This window comes from Sorex araneus, chromosome 2, assembly GCF_027595985.1.
Source record: "Sorex araneus isolate mSorAra2 chromosome 2, mSorAra2.pri, whole genome shotgun sequence".
NCBI lineage: Eukaryota > Metazoa > Chordata > Mammalia > Eulipotyphla > Soricidae > Sorex > Sorex araneus.
This window is the reverse complement of record NC_073303.1, coordinates 229,646,026-229,662,240: the sequence shown is the minus strand read 5'-3', so window position 1 is coordinate 229,662,240 and position 16,215 is coordinate 229,646,026. Positions and strand designations below refer to the sequence as shown.

The 16,215-nt window shown below is 43.9% G+C and overlaps 1 protein-coding gene across 5 annotated transcripts in view; it reads right to left on the bottom strand.

Moving 5' to 3' along the window:
• BCL2L13 (BCL2 like 13) overlaps positions 1-16,215 on the bottom strand; it is a 99,069-nt gene extending 82,854 nt beyond the window's left edge. For 4 of the 5 annotated variants that reach the window (XM_004616701.2, XM_055127881.1, XM_055127882.1 and 1 more), the window contains exon 1: positions 16,076-16,215. The gene's annotated coding sequence lies outside the window, so the exon portion shown is untranslated. Of the gene's footprint in view, positions 1-15,577; positions 15,690-16,075 lie in introns of those variants that run through there. The other variant, XM_055127880.1, reaches the window with a different exon arrangement.

Genomic DNA, 16,215 nt, shown 5'->3' with positions numbered 1-16,215 from the left:
AGAAAAATAAAGTGGGAGGCAGGGAGAGACTGGAGATATAATCCAGGGGTTAAAGCAACTGCCTTATATGCGATCAGTCCTGTTCCATCCCCAGCACATTATACCTCAAAGTCTCCTAAGTACCACTTGAAGCACAAAGCTGTGAAGAGCCTGGAAGCACTGCCAGGTATCTCTCTCACACACACACACACACACACACACACACACACACACACCCCACCCCCCCAAGGGCTCACACACGCACACCCCACCCCACCCCAAGGGCTCCAGATTGCTCAGTGGTACAACATGCCTTGCATGTATGAGGCCTTGGGCATGTGCGTGCACACCCACACACACTTTAAATAAAAGCTATCTTTTTATTGTTTTTTATGCAGTGCTAGGAGTATAACTCAGATCCTCACACTGGAAAGGACTGTGCATTACCACTGTATCACTTCTCTATCTCCAAATACTCTTTTCCAGGGACCAGAACAATAGTTCTGCAGGTAGGGCGTTTGCCCTGCATGCAGCCGACCCGGGTTCAATCCCCAGCATCCCATATGGTCCCCCAAGCACTGTCAGGAGTAATTTGTGAGCATATCAGGGTGTGACCCATCAAGGAAAAAAAAAAAAAACTCTTTTTCAAAAATGCACTTACGAGGCTGGAGAGAATAGTCCAACAGTTAAGACACTTGCCTTGCACATGGCCAAACGAAATTCAATCCCTTATACCCTTTATATGGGCCCCCTGAGCCCTGTCAGGAATGATCCTTGAGCACAGAGCCAGAGTAATCCCTGAACATCACTAGGTGTGGCCCGAAAAAAAAAAATTATGGGCAAGAGAAATAACTCAAAGGACTGAGCACATGCTTGCATAAGGGAAAACCCAGCTCAAACCCCACACTGTCCAATCCCCTAAACAACATCAAGAACAACTCCAGAGTACAGAATCAATAGCAGATTCCCATACTGCAGGTGGGGCCCCTCAACCAGAGTACATTTACAGGTTATTATTACATCAAAATGTATTTAGGCAATCAAAAGAAATTCTGGTTCACCAATCTCAATTAACAAAATATAAACACAGAAGGTTTAACCTACAACAATGTATTAGTAATCTTTTATACAAAAGTTTAAAGGCTCCATAATGAAAATACAACAATCTTCACTTTCTTCTAAGAAAATATTTTTTGATCCTCCTTTTAGCAAATTATAACAAGCAACACAAAATAAGTTACTGAGGACCTGTTATGGGGCAGGCTTAAGGGATGGCTGGGAAATTGGAAATAAAAGTGGTTGGAAGGTGCAATGGTGGTGGGATTGGCGTTGGAATATTGAATGTCTATAACTAAACAGATGACTTAATAAAGTTCTAAAATAAAGAAAAAAGAAAGAAATTCTGGTCCAACACAACCACTGCCATATTGACTCACCCACCAGCCCTGATCTACTGATTCACAGTTAGCTCTGAGGAGATGAAAGCCAAGCAGTTGGAAATGCATGGACACACATGTCCCCACAGCTGAAAACTCTGAGGCACTCACTCTCAGGGGCCTTGCCTACCTCCCACAGCTGACATCATGTCAACTTACTGACCCAGACCATAGAGCCTGAAATCTCTGGACTGCATGGCCATATACTAGTCCAAATTCCTCAATACTGAAATTCCAGTATGAGCACAACAAATCAGATGGGAAAGTAACATAGAAGCCAACTAACCTCAACAAACAGAAACAATAACACAGAAGGCTGAACCAGCAAGAAATAACTTAGTAAGTACTTATTAGATAAGGACTGAACCCAGGGTTAGAGATAAGAATTTCCACATTAAAAAATTGATTTTTATACATATCTATTTTAATATTGGAACTCTGTTATCTAATTAATTTCAACTCTAGAATTGTAAGAAAAAATTTTAAATGTAACTGTTTTAAACTGTGGTTCAACAGTTCAAAGTTTTTGTTTATATCTCCAGAAAGCAATACAATCAAATTATATTAAAATATTCAAGAACTCAAACACTAGGCCTTGGACTTGGGAGTTTTCATAAATTCGGAGACTAGAGAAATAGTACAGGAGGTAAGGCACTGGCCTTGCACAGAACCAACCCCAGTCTGATCCCCAACACTCCATATGTTCCCAGAGCATCACCAGAGTAATTCCTGAACAAGGCCAGAACTAATACCTGAGCATCACTGGGTGTGACCCCAAAAAATCTTTCAAAAATTATTAACATTCCCCAATAAGAAAGCAGTAGCGTTATGGCTTACATACATTATAGGAATGAAAACTCACATCCATTGTGTTCTTACACTGTAGCTTTACTCTTGTTTTCTGGGTCATACCCAGTGATGCTCAGGGGTTATTCCCGGCTCTGCATTTAGTAATTACTCCTGGCAGTGCTCAGAGGGACCATTTGGGGTGTCGGGAACTGAACCCGGGTTGACTCCCTGCAAAGCAAACATCCTACCCCCTTTCTATCACTCCAGCCCAATGTGGCTTTACTCTTTCTGAAAGACAATACATTGGAGCAAATTTTTAGATTTACTATTTATTAATAAGACAGAATTCCAAATATACAGTAAGAAAATCAACCCCAGCCAGGGAAATGGCTCAAGGGGCTGAATGCTCTGAATGCAGATGTCCCAAGTTCCATATTAGGCACCACATAGTCCCCAAGCACCACCAGAAATAGCACTTGAGAGGTGTTGGGTGTGACTCCCAACATAGAGATGAAGTAAGTTTTCTGAGTCTGTATTTGATAAAAACATTGCAACGGACATTTTCCTTTTCTTTCAGGGGGTGGAGAAGAGAGTTGGGGCCACATCTGGCAGTACTCACTCACCAGGGATCACTCCTAGTAGTCCTCCAGAGGACTACACATGTGCTCACTCACCAGGGATCATTCCTAGTAGTCCTCCAGAGGACTACACATGCAGGGGCAGAGACTGAACCCAGGTCTGTGGGGCACAAGGCAAGTGTCTTACTCCCTGTACTTTCTCTGTGGCCTTAACAATTTCCTTTCCAATTTTTTGTCACCTGTCATCTGAATCCAATTTCCTATCTGCAGAGAAATCCCATGCATCAATCTTTTAATTGTTGGGACACACCTGGCGACACTCAGGGGTTACTCCTGACTGCACTCAAAATCACTCCTGGTGGTGCCTGGGGGATCATCTGGAATGCTGGGAATTGAACCCAGATCAATAGCATACAAGGTATGTGCCTTATCTGCTAGACTGTCTCCATGGCACCCCCGTGTCAATCTTAAATGGCTAAAATGGACATTTCCTCCTGTCCCTAATCTTAATGACCAAAGTTCAGGCAAGTTGGAGGATCCCACCGAGAATGTGGAATCTGGGAAAGAGAGTTCGGCAGAGGAAGCACGTGGATCCAGCAGCAGTGCCCTAACCTTCCCGTTCCGTTCCCTGAGTATTGCCAGGCGTGACCCAAAAAGAGAAAAAAAAAAAAGAAAACTATCTTGCTTTGGAGCTGAGAGACAATACAGCAATTAGGGTTCTTGACTTGTACACAGCTGACCTGGGTTTGATTCCAGCCCTCCCATATTGTCCACCGAGTACTGTCAGGAGTAATTTCTGAGTGCAGAGTCAGGAGTAAGGCCTGAACACTAGCAGGTGTAACCCAAAAATTCAAAATCAAAAGACAAAAAAAATATTCCTGGATCAGCAGGAAAATAGTAAAGCAGATTGGTTACTTGTCTTACATGCAGCCAACCCATATTCAATCTCCAGCACTACATACGCTCCTCTGAGCCTACCAGGGGTAATCCCTGAGTGCAAGGCCTGAAGTAAGTCCTGAGCACTTCCAGGTGTAGCCCAAAAACCAAAATAATAATAAATAAATAAATAAAAACCGTTCTGGAGACAGTATAAGAGGCAGAATGGGGATTAGAGACAAGGACACACCAAATTTAGAGGAATGTTGGAAAAACCTCAAAGATCCATGAAAGCAGGAGTGCAGGCTCTGTACTCAGGAAATACTCCTCACAGTGCTCGAGGAACTATGAGATGCCAGGAATCAAACCTCGCTGTGTGCGTGCAAAGTAAACACCCTACCTGCTGTACTATCTCAATGGCCCCCTAAAATTTGAGAATTTAAATATCTGGGGCAAGAGAGATGATATTGCAGGTAAGTTATTTACTTTGCATTTAGACAACCTGGCATCACAGATAGTGCCTAAAGAACCACTAATTTCTCAGCAAAGACCACAACAAAGCCCTGAGGCCAGCTGGTTGTGGCCCAAAAAACAAACATAAAATTCAAGATGTGAGTATTCTTTTGAAAAAGTAATCCAGACAATGTTATGCAAAGTGTTATGACCATTTCTCAAATCAGATTATAACAGGAAGAGTTGGTTTGATGGAGAAGGGTAAGTCCTCAAAGAAGACTAATACAAAGTCTCTTTGTACAAGTGATACAAAGTTCTCTGAGGCCAGAGATACAAAGTACTCTGGGGTCAGGGAGATTCTACAGTGGGCAGGGTGCTTGCCTTGCACAGAGCCAACCTGAGTTCAATCCCTGGCACCATACAGTTCCCCCGAGGCCCGCCAGGAGTGAGGTGTGATCCCTGAGCACTGAGCTACATACATATAAGCCCTGAGCACCACTAGGTGTGGCAAAAAAAAAAAGAAAAGAAAAATAGTACAAATGAAAAACCACAAAAGGCCCACCCCAGTTCAATTCCTGAGACCACAGACAGCCCCCCCGCACGCCCCAGGTCTACGAGGAGTCATTTCTTAAGCACAAAGCCAGTAGTAGTCCCCGAGAAAAACTGGGTGACCAAATACCAAAGGGAAAAAAAGAGAAAAGAAACCTAAGGAGACTAATGAAGAAAGTGATCTCCAAAGAGAAGGATATGCCAACATTTTAGAGGAACTGGGGAAAATAGTCCAGGAAGTTGGAGCACATGCTAATCACATATTTTTTTGTTTGTTTTCCTTGTTTTGGAGTCACACCCAGCAGCACTCAGGGCTCTATCCTGGATTTGTTTTGTTGCTATTGTTGTTGTTGCTGTTGAATTTTATTGAATCACTGTGAGATAGTTACAAGCTTTCATGTTTGGGTTACAATCTCACAATGATCAAACACCCATCCCTCCACCAGTGCACATTCCCTACCACCAATATCCCTGGTATACGCCCCCTTTCCCACCCTCCACCTGCCTCCATGGCAGACAATATTCCCCATACTCTCTACTTTGGGGCATCATGGCTTGCAACACAGACACTGAGAGGTCATCATGTTTGTTCCATTATCTATCCTTGGCACACATCTCCCATCCCGACTGATTCCTCCAGCCATCATTTTCTTAATGATCCCTTCTCTATTCCATCTGCCTTCTCCCCTCCGCTCATGAAGCAGTCTTCCAGATATAGGGCAATCCTCCTGGCCCTTGTATCTACTGTTCTTGGGTGTCAGCCTCATGTGATGTTATTCTATACTCCACAAATGAGTGCAGTCCTTCTATGTCTGTCCCTCTCTTTCTGACTCATTTCACTTAGCATGATACTCTCCATGTCTATCCATTTATAAGAAAATTTCATGACTTCATCTCTCCTAACAGCTGCATAGTATTTCACTGTGTAGATGTACCAAAGTTTCTTTAACAAGTAATCTGTTCTAGGGCACTTGGGTTGTTCCCAGATTTTGGCTATTGTGAACAGTGCTGCAATGAACATATAGGTACAGGTGTCATTTCTACTGTGCTTTTTTGCATCCTCGGGATATATTCTCAGAAGTGGTATTGCGGGGTCATATGAAAGCTCAATTTCTAGTTTTTGAAGGACTGTCCATATTGTTTTCCAGAAAGGCTGGACCAGATGGCATCCCCACTAACAGTTGAAAGAGCATCCCTTTTTCCCCACATCCACGCCAGCACTGGTTGCTTTTGTTCTTTTGAATGTGTGCCAGACTCTCTATGCTAGATTTATGCTCAGGAATCACTCCTGATAGTGCTCAGGAGACCATATGCACAGTGTTGGTACTGATCCCAGGTTGGCTACATGCAAGCCCCAAGAGCCTTACCAGTGGTACCATCTTTCCAGAGTCAGGGAGGCCTAGACTTGATTCCCAGCACTGTATGGTCGCCCAAGCACCACTGTTAGACAATACCCTTCCCCACCAAGTACCAAGTTACCCAGGAATAACATCCAAGTACTGCCAACTATGTGCAAAAAGGCAAAAATAACAAAAGTTTTAGGGAAGGAGTAATATAGGATGAAAAAGCATAGCTGATAGATCACTTCACACTAGAAAAACATCAGAAAGTATCTCAAGTAGTAGCGTACATGCCTTGTAGGTGCAAACTCCAAGTCAATTCCAGGTACTGGCACCCCCCACCCCAACAATACAAGATGTAGAGCTCACAACAAAAACATGTAGAGAAATGTCTGATTATGGATTTTAAAAAACCACAATTTAAAATTAGAACAAAACTAGTATTTCAGAGTTAGCCAAAAATTCACAAAAGAGGGAGACTTCAGAAAGAAAATAAGCAACAGGCTACGCAGATGACTCAAAGACCTAGAGTGCATGCACTGTAAGTAGGAGCTCTGGACTCCATCACTGGTAGATACCACATTATCCCCAGAGCACTATTGGATGTAGCCAAAAAACACAAAGCAACAGAAAGTAGTGAACAAGGTGAGAGCAATAGTACAACACTTGTCTTGCACACAACTGGCCCAGGTTCAATTCCCAGCAACACAAATGGCCCCAAGCCACCGGGAGTGATCCCTAAGTGCAGAGACAGGAGTAAGCCCTGAGCACCATGGAGTAAACAAACAAAAATCAAACAAACAAAAAAAAAGTATTGAACAAATGTGTCAAATGTCACTAAGAGGGATGAAAATGGAAGTCATTTGGGGTAAGAGCAACAGGACAGCAGGTATGGCATTTGCCTTGCCTGCAGCTGACCTAGGTTTGGTCCACAGCATCCTATAAGTAATTCATGAGTGCAAGGGCAAGAGTAACTCCTGAACATCACTTGATGTGGCCCAAAACAAAAAACCAAAGAAAAAGCAAAAGAAAGGAAGGGAAATCAACTGGATTTAATATTAGGAAGTCACGCATAATTCCTAACAGGATAATTCTGTTTGGCAGGGACAATGGCAAAGGTAGGGAGTTGATGACAAGGGAAATGAAGATGCAGAATATAAAAAATTAGGTCAGGCCAGGTTGAAAGCTTACACAAAAAGAGGACATGTGGCATGTTGGAAATCTCCAAGGTCAATCATCAGCATGGAAGAGCTCACTGCTATACTGAACTCTTGGGCCCAGTAGGGAGGCACTTCAAAAGAAAGGTAAGGACGAGTCCAGAGTGATAGTGCAGTAGCTAGAGCACCTGCCTTGCGAGTGGTCAACCTGGTTTTGATCCCCCAAGCCCACCAGGAGTGATCCCTGAGCCCAGAGCTAAGAGTAAGCCCTAAGCACTGTTGTGTGTGATCCAAAACCCAAAAAAATTAAAGTATTCATATTTTTAACACTTTACAACAGAAATTGATGCTTTCAAATTTATTACATTAAAATTTCTTGAATTTCGGGTGGGGGGAGGGAAACTGAGAACATTGGTGGTGGGAAATGTACACTGGTAAAGGGACAGATGTTAGAACATTATATGACTGAAATTCAAGCATGAACAACTTTGTAATTGTATCTCACTGTTATTCAATCAAAAAAAAACATTTTTTAAAATTTCTTCTATTTGGAGCCAGAGAGACAGTACAGCAGTAAGCTCTGCATGCAGCCAACATATGGGTTCAATTCCTGGCAACCCATATGACCCTCAAGCACTGCCAGGAGTAATGCTGAGTGCAGAGCCAGGAGTCACTGTCACTGTCATCCTGTTGTCCATCGATTTGCTCAAGCGGGTACCAGTAATGTCTACATTATGAGACTTGTTACTGTTTTGGGCATATCGAATATGCCACGGGTAGCTTGCCGGGCTCTCTGAGAGGGACAGAGGAATCAAACCAGGGTCGGCTGTGTGCAAGACAAACGCCCTACCCACTGTGCTATCGCTCCAGCCCAGAACCAAGAGTAACCCCTGAAAATAGACATGTGGCCTCCTGGGAAAAAAAATTTTCTGTATTTATCAAAAATGTAGAAAACGTATTCAGTTGTTTTAAATGACAAAGATAAAGCGCAGTTTTGTTTTTGTTTTTGTTTTAGCCTATGTTCTTCAGATGTCCTTACAATTCCTAACTGCCTAACTATAAATGAAAATTTAAATAAAATAAATTTAATCCTTTTTATGGACTTCCATGGATTAAATCCAGGATTTTGTACATTTTGTACACATGGCTCTATCACAGAGCCATGTCCTGAATACCTGTGAGTGCAATCTTAATCTTGGATTCCATCATTTTCAATCTTCTGCACCCAACATCCCTATTTACAATAAAGTGTTCAGCTCTAGTACACATGTTAATATCCATGCAAAATTTTTATATACTTATTTTCCAAAGATAATATCTTTAGATATTACAAACTAATCACTTAAGTTTAGTATACAGTTTTATAGTTTTAAGTTTTTAAGTGTGTATTTCACATTCTAAGGACTGGACCTAAACATACCACACCTACAACACAAAATCAGCAGGGGCTGGAGACAGTGCAGCTGGTAGGGCATTTGCCATGCACATGGCCAACTCAGGTCCACTCCCTGATATCCCATATGATCCCCAGTGCACCTCCAGGAGTAATTCCTGAATGACGAGTCCAGAGTAAACCCTGAGCATTGCCCAGTGTGACCAAAAAAAAGCCAAATTTTTTTAACTAATAATAAAAAAACAATAACCATCCAATTCCTAATTTTTAAGATTTGAGTCACACCAACAGTGCTCAGAAGTCACTTCTATGGTGCCATGGACTGAAGTCAGCTGCATGGAAGGGAAGCACATTAAATTAACCCTTTACTCTTTGTACCCCAATCTTCTATTTTGGTTTCATTTTCCCCCAACTTCCAATTTAGCTTAAATTTACAATTTTATAGCAATGAAATGTTCATATAGATCTGGTTATTTAAGTGGTAGAGTATAGACTCCATGAAATACTATTTTCTTGTTTTGTTGTATTTTGTTTTGGGAACACACCTGGTGATGTTCAAGGCTTACTCCTGACTGCACTCAGGAATCACTTCTGGAGTTCAGAGGACCATATGGGATGCCAAGGATTGAACCCAGGTCAGCCACATGCAAGGCAAATGCCTACCTACTGTATTGGTCCAGCCCCAGAACATAATTATTATATCTAGAGCACCTGTATTAAATTATAGCATTAAGGCATTGAGAACATCTCAAATGTAATCTCCATAGCACTACCATGTACTTCCTAAGGTATACTTGGAAGACAGGACAGCCACTGCAAGATCCTCCAACGTTTAATGTATACTACATAACTAGCTTGCTTACATCATAAATTAATGCTATCTACGTAAGACCTCTGTTAAAGCACTTTTTCATGTACTGTCAAAATAACTATGCTGGAAAGTAGTAGTTTCAATTTTGTTGATGGAAAAAAATTTACTTACCCAAAACTATACAATATAACCAGTTGGTAATGTACATTCTCTTCATTTCTGAACTCTCAGCCCTTAACTGCAATCATTCAATATAGTACTGCATGCCAAGTAATGGACTGGGGGAAAAGAACTGCAGAAGTGAAAATACTAACAGTAATTAATAGAAAGGATAGAAAAATAAGGTGGGTTCCATCTAGCGCAGTGCGAGAAGCTCGTCTGTCAATGTTAAGAAAGGAGCAGAGGGAGGCTGGAGCAACAGCACAGTGGGTAGGGGGTTTGCCTTGCACACGGCCAACCAGGGTTCAATTTCCAGCATCCCATATGGTCCCCTGAGCACCACCAGGAAAAATTCCTCTGTGCAGTGCTGGATGTACCCAAAAGGCAAAAAAAAAGGAAAAAAGAAAAAAGGAAAGGAGCAGAGAAGGGACCAGACCTACAGTACAATGGGTAGGGTTTGCCAGTGAGGGTTCAATCCGCCGGCACCCGGCCCCCCGCCCCATTCCATGTGGTCCGCCCAGCCTGCCAAGAGTGATTCTGAGGGCAGAGCCAAGGGGAACCCTTGAGCCCAGCAGGTGTGGCCAACAAACAAACAAAAGAATGGGGCAAAGGGGAAGAAAAGAATAAATTAGATCTGAAGCCATCACCCAGAGCTTTCCTGGAAGTAAGACAAATGTTCAAGCCCACCCTGAAGCTAAGCACACTTTGTGAACTACAATCAGAAGGTATGCAGTACCTATTAAACTTGGGGCAGGAGAGATAGCTCAATGGGCTGAGCACGTTTTTGCAGGTTACAGTTCAATTCCTGCACTGGATGGACCCATGACCAGAGAATACACAGAACAGACCCCAACCAATTCCAGCACCAGTGGGTATGGCCCCCAAAACTCTATATTCTTATGAAAAACAGATTTCTATCAATATAAATGTTAGTAAATGTTTTCCAAACTTGTTTCATAATTACATAGATGCATATTGAAAATAAATCTTTTGGAGAGTGGAGCAGACTCCAGAGGAGAAGGAGAATCGAGACAGCGGGATGAAGGTGAGAAGCGAGGAAGGAAGAGTGCTGGGGAGAGAGGAGGGGGGAGAAAGGGGGAGCTCAGGGAGACTGGAACAGGAGCGTGGAGAGAATGGAATAAACGGCATCTGATCAATCAAAAAAAAGAAAATCTTTCTGGGAAAATAGAACTGGGGGCTAGAGCTATAGTACAGCAGAAAGGAAACTTGCCTTACATGCGGGTGACCTGAGTCAATCCCTGGCATCCCATATGGTCCCCTGAGTACCACCAGGAGTAATTCCTGAGTGCAGAGCCAGGAGTAACCTCAAAGCACTGAGTGTAACCCAAAAAGAAAAAAAAAAAGAAAACACCTCTCTGCTTACCCCATTCAATTCCTACAACCTCTGATCACCATGAGTGATCCCTGAACATAGAGCCCTTAGTAGCCCCAAGTACCATCCAGTGTGGCCAAATCTTCCTTCTCCCCACCAAAGAAAAGTCAGGGTGCAGACAGTACAGGGTTAAGATGCTTACTTTGAGGCCAGAGATATAATACAGTGGGAGAAGGAACTTGCCTTGCATGTGGCTGACCTGAATTAGATCCCTGCACCACACACAGCATCCCTGGTACCCCTAATAGCACACTTTAGAGCACAGAGCCAGGTGTAAGCCCTGAGCACTCCCATGTAAGGCCCAAAATCAAAAGAGAAAAAAAAAATATTTTAAAGGTGCTTGAGGAGACAGTGATAGTACAGCAGGTAGGGCACTCGCCTTGCACACAGCTGACCTGGGTTCAATTCCCAGCATCCCATATGGTTGCCCACCGGGAGTGATCCCTGAGTGCAGAGCAAAGAGTATCACAGCCGAAGGTGACCCCAAAATAAACAAAAAAAAAAGTATCATTCCAGGTCAATGCTAGCACAGCAGGTAGAGAGCACTGCCTTGTATGTGGCTGATCATGTTCGATCCCCAGCATTGCATATGATCCCCTCAAGCACCACCAGAATTGGTCCCTGAGCACAGCACCATGAGTAAGTCCTGAGCACCACCAGGTGTGACCCATTTGTAAAAAAAAAAACTAAAGTGATAGTACAGCAGGTAGGACTTGCCTTGCATGCAGCCAACCAAGGTTCGGTCCCCAGCATCCCATATGGACCCCCAGCCTGCAAGGAGTTAATTTCTAAACACCACAGAGTGTGGCCCCAAAACAGAAAAAGAAAAGACTATCATTCCTGGAGAGAACAGTGGGTACTTGAGAGTACACTTGACTTACACATGGCCAACTCTGGCTGGATTCCTGACACTGCATCTGATCCCTGAGCACAGAGACAGGAGAAATCCCTAAGCACTGCTGGCTGTGGCTCAAACTCTTCCCCGCTAAAGAGAACATGATTTCTGTTGTATTCCTTAGTCTCATAGCAACATAAAAAACACATTATGGGGCTGGAGAGATAGCACAGCGGGTAGGGCGTTTGCCTTGCACGCGGCCGACCCGGGTTCAAATCCCAGCATCCCATATGGTCCCCTGAGCACGCCCAGGGGTAATTCCTGAGTGCAGAGCCAGGAGTAACCCCTGTGCTTCGCCAGGTGTGACCCAAAAAGCAAAAAAAAAAAAAAAAAAACACATTATAACCTGACATATTTAGTTAGTAAAGTTCCTTTCACTAAACCACCCTAACAAAATTTAAAAATATTCCAGTAATGATTTAAATAGATCTATAAATTCTTGTTTATAAAGAGAAAAATTAAAATTCACAGAAAACTGTCATAAATTGAACTCTGAAATTTTAAACATTTCTTTCATTACCGGAACAGTAGTCTCAAATCTCAGTGATTTGAGTAGACCTTAAGGAGTATTTTTATTTTAAATTCCACAAGTTGGGGCTGGAGCAATAGCACAGCGGGTAGGGCATTTGCCTTGCACTGCAGCCGACCCGGGTTCGATTCCCAGCATCCCATATGGTCCCCTGAGCACCGCCAGGGGTCATTCCTGAGTGCAGAACCAGGAGTGACCCCTGTGCATTGCCAGGTGTGACCCAAAAAGCAAAAAAAAAAAAATTAAAAAAAAATTAAATTCCACAAGTTAACCCCAACAGCTTTTTGTTGTTGTTGTTTATTTTATACTTTATTGGCTTCTACAGACATCCAGGACTTTCTCCAAAAAAAGTAAAATTAAACAATCTCAGGCTGGAGAGACAGAACAGCAGGCGGGCCGCTTGCCTTGCATGCAATCAACCCTGGTTGGCTCCCCATCACCACATACGGCTCCTCAAACCCACCAGAATTAAGCCAGGAGTGCTGCTAGATGTCCCAAGCCCTCCCAAGCCCTGTCCCCCCAAAATTAAATAATCCTAACGAAAATTGTGAAGTTGCAAAATATAACCCTGCCCAAGCATAAAAAGCAAATAACCAAAGTATCATTTGGGGTTTGTTTTGTTTTGATTTGGTTTTGGGGGTATACCTATGGCACTAGAGGCTACTCCTGGACCTGTGATCGGAGACTGCTCCCAGACATGCAGTGCTGAGGATGGAACCAGATACAGTCACTCGCAGGCAAACATCTCAATTCCTTTACTAGAGTCCAAGTCCCAGGTGCCATTCTTGACTCAAGAGAACCTGAGAATCCTAGAGAAGATGATTCTTTATACACGTGCTTAATATAAACATTCTAGCTCAATCTTGGATTGAGCTGCCCAAAAATGTTTTCACTCAGCAGTCAACATTAGGAGTAAACATACTTAATAGAGGATTAACTCATTCTCTCTCAGTCTTTCAAGTAATTAGGGATCCCACATACATGTAGATAGCGTATACAAATTGAACACATAAAAGTGTTACTGTCCAACTGCTAGGTATATAGCAGAGAAAATACATTTACTCAAAAACTTGTACATGATTATACAGCATTTTTATACCATAGGGCAAGTAACTGCCACTAATTTAATATAGAAAACTTGGCACCTTTTCTATAAATCAAATATGGGGCCATGAAAAGGAAAAAAGTATTGATACGTGCTACATCATGAATAAGCCCTGAAAACATTATACTAAAACACAAAAGGGCCAGAGCAATAGTACAGCGGGTAAGGCACTTGCCTCATACACAGCCGACCTGGGTTCAATCCCCAGCATTCCATATGGTTCCAAGCCCACCAGGAGCAATTCCTTAGTTCAGAGCCAGAAGCAAGCCCTGAGCAACACCAGGTGTGTGCCCCATCCCACCCAGCACCTCCACCTCCCCTCCACCCCCCACCCCATCCAGCCAAAAACAAACACAAAAGACCACATATTGTATAATTTCATGTAAATAGAACACCCAAAATTAGCAAACCTAGAGGTGGGGTGAAGTGAGAACAGAAACACTGCTGAGCTGGGGAGACAGCTCAAAGAGCTAGTGCGCATGCTCGAACGACATGGTTCCCTCACAACACTGCCAAGAGACTCTCTTGAACAAGTATAGAGAAAAGAAATTATTCTTAAAAGGTACAAGTAAGGGGGCTGGAGCGATAGCACAGCAGCTAGGGCGTTTGCCTTGCATGCAGACAACCCAGGTTCGAGTCCCAGCATCCCATATGGTCCCCCGAGCACCGCCAGGATTAATTCCTGAGTGCAGAACCAGGAGTAACCCCTGAGCATTGCCGGGTGTGACCCAAGAAGAAAAAAAAGGTACAAGTAGGTACAGGATTTCTTTGGGAGGTGGTAATTGTGGCAAGAGCCCCATATCTCAAAGCTATCTTATTTATGGTGGGGGGTGTAATACCAGGGGATGCTCAGGGTTTACACCTGGAGGAGCTTGAGGGACCATAGGGGTGCCAGGGATTAAAACAGTGTAGTCCCATGAAACACAAGTGCTCTACCCACTATACCAATTACTCCAGCCCCTTAATGCAGGCACTGTAAAAATCAGTCCCTCCCTCCCATTCTGTTACATCAAATAAAACTTCTCATGATAAATATTTGAAATAAGATATAAATCACGAACAAAGGGTAAAGATTTGCAGCAAAACACGTCTTATGCATGTGAGGCCACAGGTTAGATCACTGGCAATGCAAATTTTTCACTTTTTTTTTGGGGGGGGGTCACACCTGGCAATGCTCAGGGGTTACTCCTAGCTCTGCACTCAGGAATTACCCCTGCCCCTGGCGGTGCTCTGGGGACCATATGGGATGCTGGGATTTGAACTAGGGTCGGCTGCTTGCAAGGCAAACGCCCTACCCGCTGTGCTATCACTCCAGCCCCGGCAATGCAAATTTTTAAAAAGGTAAGATGCAAGTGAGAACTAAAATTTAAACTTTTACTAAGAAGTTGAATTAAATTTTTTTTTAAACTTAAACTATTTATGTCTCAGCTATTTCATGGGGTTGTGGGGTACTCCTGGCTCAGTGTTCTTGTAGGGGCTAAACCAAGAGCTTCCTCCATGAAAAGCATATGTTCCAAATCAACGAGCTATCTCCTTCACGAGAAAAAAATTATATGTGAGTATATATGTAATATATACGTATATATGCACACATAGTGGTTATCACTGCTGCAAAATATGTCACAAAAATTTAGTGAAAAAGTTTTTAGTAAATATTGTTAGCTCATGTACAGCCAAGCATTTCTTTTCTTTAAAAACTGGAATGACTCAACCTTATGTATATCCTTCCACAATATTCAATTATGAAGCACAGCCGCCCACCTTAAGAAAACAAGTCTATTAAAAATGAAAGAAATACTGAGTATCCGACCAATCTAAGTAAAAGTTTCAAACCTTACCTATTATCAAACACAGACTATTTCATAATGGTTTAAGTATGTTCAATCTGCAGGTGGATATGTGCAGTACCTTTACCTAATTGAGGGAGGGAATAAACTATCTACACAAACATTTACTTAATTTTCTGGGAGATTTTTTAAAAAAGAAGGTTCGGGAAGGGTGTGGCAATTCATCCAAGGTCACACAAGTCAGGGCAGAGATCAACATTCGGGTTTATACCAAATCTCCTGGGGAAATATTACTGGCAATTTCGCAAAAGCCTTTGTTTTGTTTTACATCCTAACGTACACACTCACCAAAGAGATTTGGGATACGGGCGGGTCGCAGCTTCCCGGGGGGCTCGAGGCGGCGCGCACGCTACTTTGGACAAACAGACGCGCAGCGGGAGTGGCTAAGGACAAACCTATCGACCAGTTGTCTGTGGACCACGGGCCGGGTCCATGTCACTCTGGTACCGCCTCGGCTACACTCGTTTTCCTTCCTGGCAGCGGGCTGGGAACAAGCTCGGGCTCGCCGTGCGCCGGGAAGAGCCCAAATCTCAAAGGCACGAGTCTCCGGGACTGTGCCCGCGCGTGCGGCAGATGCCACGGCCGGGCCGGGCTCCCGCTCCCCGTTCGCGGGGAAGCCGGGCCCCGAGTCCCGGGCGCGGGGTCCGAAAGCAACGGCCCAGTCACTGGGAGCACCCTCGGGGGCGTCGCTGTCCGCCCGGTCACACGCACGCGTCGCCTCCGAACCTCCCTACCCGGTGGGAAGCGCCGGACCCAGTTTGCTTGCCCGGAGCCCGCTCCCCTCACCTGGCCCTGGTCCCTGCCCCAGAAGAGGTGAAGGAGGCGGCGGCAGCGGTTTCCGACAGGGTCCTCAGCGGCGGCGGATGCTCCGACCCGCGGCCCTAGTCTACCGCCGCCGCCATGTTGGAGGGTGACGTCATCCGCGT